The sequence below is a fragment of the Athene noctua genome, chromosome 1, assembly GCF_965140245.1.
Source record: "Athene noctua chromosome 1, bAthNoc1.hap1.1, whole genome shotgun sequence".
NCBI classification, from domain to species: Eukaryota; Metazoa; Chordata; class Aves; order Strigiformes; family Strigidae; genus Athene; species Athene noctua.
The window spans coordinates 47495096-47502349 of NC_134037.1; positions in this window are offsets into that span (position 1 = coordinate 47495096).

Below are 7254 nucleotides of genomic sequence, written 5' to 3' on the forward strand. Positions count from 1 at the left end.
TAGACTATTCAAAAGTGTATCGTCAACATTTTTTCAGTGACAGTGTAAAAGCTAAAAGACACTCTCTGAAACATCAAGACTTTAATACATCTATTCTGAGTCTGCACTTCCTCTGACAAGCTATTACCATACAAAAATGGAAGTCTGAGTCAATAAGGAAAACATCTTAGAACACTAATTACACAAATGAAACGCATATAGTCAACATTGTGAAGATAAGCAATGGGATGTCCTCTCACAGGCCTTACTGATCTAGTTGCTTAACTCTTTCTTGTACCTCACTTCCCATAAACTTCCTATAAACACTTCCTATAAGCTCCTGCAAGTGCAGCAAGACCTCTGAAGGCTCTATAATTCAGGATCACATGCTGAATTATGGTACAATCCATCCTGTTGTTCCTCTACGACATGGCAAGAAACTATCTGCAGTAAAATCAACAAAACTCATTACATGAAGAACTAGAATTGTGGGGGCAATTCAGACCAGTAATTTTTCATCACTTAAGGTCACAGAAATCAGCTGCACATAAATTCACCATGACAGTGAATTTTATTTAAAAAAAAAAAACCCACACCCCAAAAACTGTGAAAATAAATTGGTTCCCTGGTTGCATCAGTACCAAAGAACAGATATTTATGACATGAAGCAGGGCTTCTTCTTGAGGTCTGGATCAAAGTGGTTAACGAAACTGAGTGCAGATTTGAACAGAACAGTTGTGACTCTTAATGAGGGTCTTTAAGATTTCTCTTGTATATATTAAACAGTTAAACTATTGAAATGTTTATACAAGTTGTCTAATTTAACTTCTTGTATATAGATGTGTTTCTTATTAAATATTTTATCTGTTACTAGGGAGTTCAGACACTTAAAACAGATGGAATTTGTAGTATGAATTTATTCCTCCTCATAACTGCCAGGGAGTATTATAGGGATGAGTGCATACTAACCCTGATTTATTTTTAGTAACACTACACACTTTTACTAGAGGCAAAATCAGTCAAGAAGAGTGGTTTCTTTTATCTCTAATTTATGCATTCTGAAGGAATAATTCTTGGCAATAGCTTAATCAAATAGCAAAAAAAAAAATCACATTTCATTCAATTCTATCCAGTTGTAGACTGACTCCTACTCCTATGGAAGAAGTCAGGTGTAGAATTTAAATACTGCTTGACTTAGTTTTGGTGTCATTTACAATGATTCTCACTTTCTCTGCTCAGGTTTTGTCTGAAGGCATGCTCACATCTTTCATTGCAAGGTTCTGCAGTTTGGTACCAATTTTAGCATTAACTTGCAATGATTTGAGTCAGAAGCTTATCTTTTTTGATTAGGGAAAGGCATCTTTTGTCTCATTGCTTTTGATCCTTTGTCTTGCCCTTTTCCCCACTGCCTATATTCTAGAAAAACTAGATGTGGATTTAATTCTTGCTTCTGCCACTGATTCAGGGCCTGACCTCAGACATGTTTATTATGTCTTTTGTTGCTCAACTAGTCCATCTGCAAAATGCAGAACTTAGGAAGTTTTTCTTACCACAGTAAAGTAATAAAATATCCAGACACAGAAAATATTCTCTATACTGGTATTCAATCTGCATTTTGCAAATACACTGTAGGCTCAATTACAATGCTACATAGTCATAAGGGCTCTAAAAAGAGTGAGAAAAGCAGAGAGCAATGGGTGCAACTCATGCTTGTACAGGGCAACCATAAACTCTGACTTGGGCTGTTGTCAGCAGGAGTTTTTAGAGTGCCTTTAACAGCTTTTAGGCACTTCGTTTGTATAGTCATACACTGCAAATTCTTAAGTGGTTATTTGGTTCTGATTCCTTATTAAAATAAATAAATACCTACATGACTATTTATACTATCTGCTTGATAAAATAGCACATACAGCTTTGAGTATATTTATAATTAGGGCATTCACTGATTCTTCTTCACACAGAACAGTAAACTTCACTTTCTCTTAACTGAGAGCCAATTTCTTATAAATTTTCATTACAAACTTTATTACTTATTGGACATTCCTGATTATCCGTTTCTTAAAAGAAGTGTAAGATTAAATTCCAGGCAGCTTCTAAGGCATTTGAGTGAATGTCTCCCTTTTACACACGCAACAGTACCTCAGTTCTTGAAAATGAGATCTATGTGCTTGAACACACTTAATATTAAAAAGAAGACAATAGAAGAAACTCTGGTGTTTTCTACAGCTTGACGGAGGAATGTGGCACAGTTTCTGGCACAAAAAAGTGTATGTCCAGGAAAAGATGGAGCTAACCCTATCAAAGAACTCATTAGTTTTCCACCAGATGTGAATATAGTGTAAGTAGCTTGGTTTAGATAATTTCTTTTGTGTGTGGCAGATTATCTCCTCTCCATTACATTCTATCTCTCTAGAAATAGCTATGTACAATTTGAATTGACTCTCTTTAAATCAATATATGACTACGTTTGAAAGTATTCCCATCAGAGTGTAGAGGAAAAAAATAGCAACAATATATTGGAAGAGGACAGCCTGTAATTAGATCAAAATATATTTGGGATGTTTGGAATAAGGGCAAACTTCTTGATATTCGATATCTTAGGGGAGTATCTTGTAAGAATCTATTTAAAACTAGATATAATTCCAGTTGAATTCTTAGATTTGTTTTCTTTGTTCATCTATAAAGGTCTCATAAGAACTAATAGTTTGATGTTTATTGAAAAAAATGCTATTGCTTTTAGAGTGACCTCGTTTGTTAATTAATTTTTCACAGCTAGGAATTACTGTCAGTCATTTAGAAACCTGTTTGAAGTACAGGATGCTGTATATAAGCAGGTAGAGAATGATATACAAAATGTTTTGGGAAGCTGGAAATGGAACATAGTTATTCTGGTTTTGAAGCACGTGATCAAAGTTTGGGAATAATAATCTGTGAAATTATTCCTTTGCTAAAATTACTTTTCCGGTGTTGAAGTGTGCTTTGAGCCCCAATCAGTAAAGTCAAGAATTCTGCAAATGACTGATACATTTTCATCCTTTTTTGTTGTCATGGAAAGAAATTATTTTACTCAGTACAAAACAAAACTTACAAGAGAAAAAATAAAGAAGAAAGGAGGAAGAGAGTTTTGGGAAAAGATAGGATCCCTGAGCTGACAAGTCTGAACACCATAATTCAGAGTAGAAATTTGAAATTTATGCAAGCTTGTTTGAAGCAGTTACATAAGAATGTAGGGCATCCAGAAATCCTCTGGGTTTCTGAGTCCATTCAGAAACCTGCCCAATAGAGTGAGTGAGAACACTGATGACATTTACTATATCTATTTCAAAATGAGATTGCTAAACTCTGACTTTACAAAAGCTAAGAATTATCTTTCCCCCTTTTTTTTTTTTTTTTTTGGTGTGGCAATAAAGGCAGAAAAAACTTACCTCATTATTTGTCTAAGGTTGTTGTCCAAGGAAATGACTATGGTTTGTGCTGAAATATGCCATTCAACCTATTTTTGATGAACCTTTTTCATTATCTACTTCTGAAATACTGAAACACCTTAATTGCTTCCCCTTTTATGCTTCCTCTGGCATTTGCAAAGATTTCACTGTTAGAGCTCCTTAAAAAATCTGCCTACAAATTGGTTAAAATAAGTATGCTCTGAGCACTCTCTAACCTGTTCATCTTCCACCTATACAAAACTGTTATCTTGTATCATAAATCAGTTTGAAGGGATATTCTAGGACTCTTGTGATGCTGGGATGCTGCTATGTTAGCAAGAGTGTCCTGAACATGTTTCCCTTGGAAAATTTGCAGTCTGTTTGCTGTGAGCAGCATGCCATACATTACATGGCAAGGGGTTACTGTTTAAACAGTCAAAGTGAATAGCAGCTGTGGAATGGGTCAATTTAAATTGCTGACACACATGTGAAAGAAATACCAGTTTATCTGTGTTTCAACCATGCCCTTGCAAGTGATAGAATTTTGGTTTTTATTTCTAGGAAGAAATAAAATAAAATAAAATAAAATAAAATAAAATAAATGTATGATATTTTTCATAAACAGGGTTGGGGTCTACTAACAACTGTGTGAGGGTAGCTGTGTTCAAATGAAGAGAGGAAAAGTAATTAAACAGAGATTTACCTACTTGGCCCAAGAACTAAAGAAGAAATTTGGAGCACAGAATATCTGGTTCAGTTCTGTAAAGCATTGTTAAGACAGGCCCTTCCACTATCATGCAACAAGCCCTTCTGCACCATGATGACAAGACCAGTGCTGCAAGGTAAATATTACTGCTTAGGTTATTCATTTACATCCACTGAGGCTGAAGAACTCGAAGCAGCGCATGTATTTTAAAAGTTTGTGTGGCTTTTTATAAGCCTGGGTACAGAGTACTTCCCATTACTTGGACATAGTACCAAGTTTGAGAATGAGCAATGAACTGGAAACTGAGTTAAATGAGAACACAGAAATATTAATCTCTGGGCCTGCTTAGGGTCTGTCCTGCTATTTTAACCCACTGGGTTGTTATCACAGAGCTGGGAGAATTGCTGCTTATGCTTCTTTTGTATTCTTCTGTTTCACTATACATACAGCTCCAGTGTATCTTTGCCCCGACATAACTAATCTGATGGACAAAAATTCAAGGCCAGGTCATAGCTCAGTGATATCACATTTCCTGATCAAGTATAATCTTCCTTGACTTTTGTGTGTAATGCACCACCTACCACCAGGAGACATAAGAAACCTTCTGGGTGTTCCTCCTATACTCACAACAGACTCAGCTTTTCCTCGGCTTCCCATGCAGTCTACTGCCTACTTGGCTGTATAAGAGATAACTGCAGATAATCTGGGTTTATGCTTTTCACAAATACTCACCTTAAAAGACAACTGTAACTTTCCAAAAGACTATTAAAATTTTTATGTTGTTAATAAGACTTCCTATCCAAAATAATAACCTTGAACTAACAAACTGCTGTGGTGTAGACATCTATCCCTTTGACAGATTTTTTTTTTTTTTTTTTTTGAGGGGGAAGAAATGACAACAGAAACCTATAAAATACTGAAAATGTTGCTCAGTATATTACATTTTCATTGAGTCATAGGATTTAAATGACATCATAGCAGAAACTCTGGTTGGAGATTTCTTTGTAAACACAATACAAATTCAATAAAATAATTGCTTCTATAGAATTTTTCCAAAAATCCCTAACTACTCTTTAGCTGATATTACAAAGCAGATGTTTACTGAACCTGAGTTAAACTGTTAAGGAAGTAATTTTTCTTCACATGGTATGACTTGACTTCACATGACTCTGATATCAAAATGCAAGAAAATAAGGTAAAGTGTCAGGAGATAAGAGTATTTAAACAATAGTCCAATCTGATAACCCTGATTTTAATGCTTAATAGTTATGCTGCAAAATAGTCTTTGAAAAACACCTGTTTCATTCTTGACTCAACTTCTGCTGCAAATTAAAGGTATTTGCATCTTCTTCAATAAATGTGAGGCACTGAATGACCATCAGAAAACGTCATTCGGTCTCATTCCAATGAGTAGGAACGAATGGGAAATTATAATTATTTTAAAAAATTGAATTGCTGACTTAAAACATAGGTGCTATATCACACAAACCTTTTCTTAGCCTTCCTATTTTCTTCTTTATAAAATCACCATCCTAAGCACTTTGCTTTAATACCACAGCATCTTTCTCTCCAAGACAGGCTTGGAGAGATACTGACTCTCACCATTTTCCCGGGCAGGCAACGCCCGTCAAGGTTTGCTGATGACACACGCACACCTTTCCACTAAAGACAAGCATCGATCCCAAAGTAGAATTTTTTTTTCCTTATTTTTCATTAAAAAACAAAAAAAAAAACCCACAACAAATCCCTCATGGCTGATAGCACACAGAGCATGAAAGTTCAGAGAATTGCACCATCCTCAGTTGCACCCCTCTTCGCCGCGGCGGCCGGGCCTCCCCACCGCCCCACTCCTGCAGAACTCAGGGACCCTGGCTTGTCACCACCTGAAAGCTCCCCCTTAGTGAGCAGCTGGCTGAAGCGGTGGGGTAAGTGCCACCCCCCCGGCCCTGGGAGGCTGCAGCTCTGCCCCCTCCACCCCTGAGCCCAGACCCGCCGCTGGGTCAGGCCATCTTCGGTGGAGCAGCCGGGGAGAGGGTGTTGTGCCCAGCACCCAACCTGCTGCTCTGCTCGTCTCTAAACGCTTACACAAATGTTAAATATAAAAACCCAGCACGATAGCCACCCTGGACAAAACAAACAAACCAACCCCCACTCTGTGAAAGAAGTTTAAAGATCACAGGAAAATACCATACCTATTTTACTGCCGACTCCAAGTTCCATGGCACTTTCATCCTCACAGTTTTAAACCTCCCTGACATTTCAGGGAATCCTTTTCACAAAATAGGAAAGAAGAACAGAGGGAAATGGCCATATCTGCATAACGTCATAATAACTGTCAAAGAACCCTGGCAGTTGCTGAACTGTATCGAAGCAGGGATGACCAGACAGCTCTGGTCCAGGCTTTTCAAATTATAACATCTGGTTCTGGTTCTGATATGCAAAGGTAGTAACCTAAATAATATTTTTATTTCTCCCTCTCATATAAGTATGCGATTGTTTTCATAGTGTGTTTGCAATAAATACCTGAATGGAAGACTTTTGAAGCCAAGACAAATCAGTATTGTAGTGATGACAGAAGATTATTGTCACAACTGCCTTTCACACCTAATTTGGGAAAAAATATTTCAAATTTGATGGAAAACTATTTTTGCTGAAACATTCCAAATTTCTCTCATTTCAAAGACACATCTCAGTTTTCTAGATTTGGAATCAAGATTACCATTTCAGCTTCTGTAGAAAAAAAATCTTGCCCAAAAGTTCTGAATTATCTTTAAAAAACAGACACTCCCCCTATACCCCCTCAGAGAACTGCAGTTCACGTAAGAGTATAAGAAACATGGAATGTTTCAGGAGAGTGGACACATGAGAAAGGCTACGAGGAAAAAATAATCAATCAGGGAAAGAAGGTTTACATCTAAAGGAAAGAGAAAGCCTCAGTGATATATTTCTTAGTGAAATGCCCTTTTTCAGGCCTGTGCTCTGGAGATGAAAGTTTCTTAGGCTGCTGCCAGCTGCCTTGCCTTGCACATGGCTGAGCCAGCCCACTTGCCTTTAGCTGCCCCAATACTCCTACCAGAGATTTTTGCATCTTCAGATGTGCCAACATAACTGCAGGTTTCATTCCTCCCTTACCTGCTGCTTCTC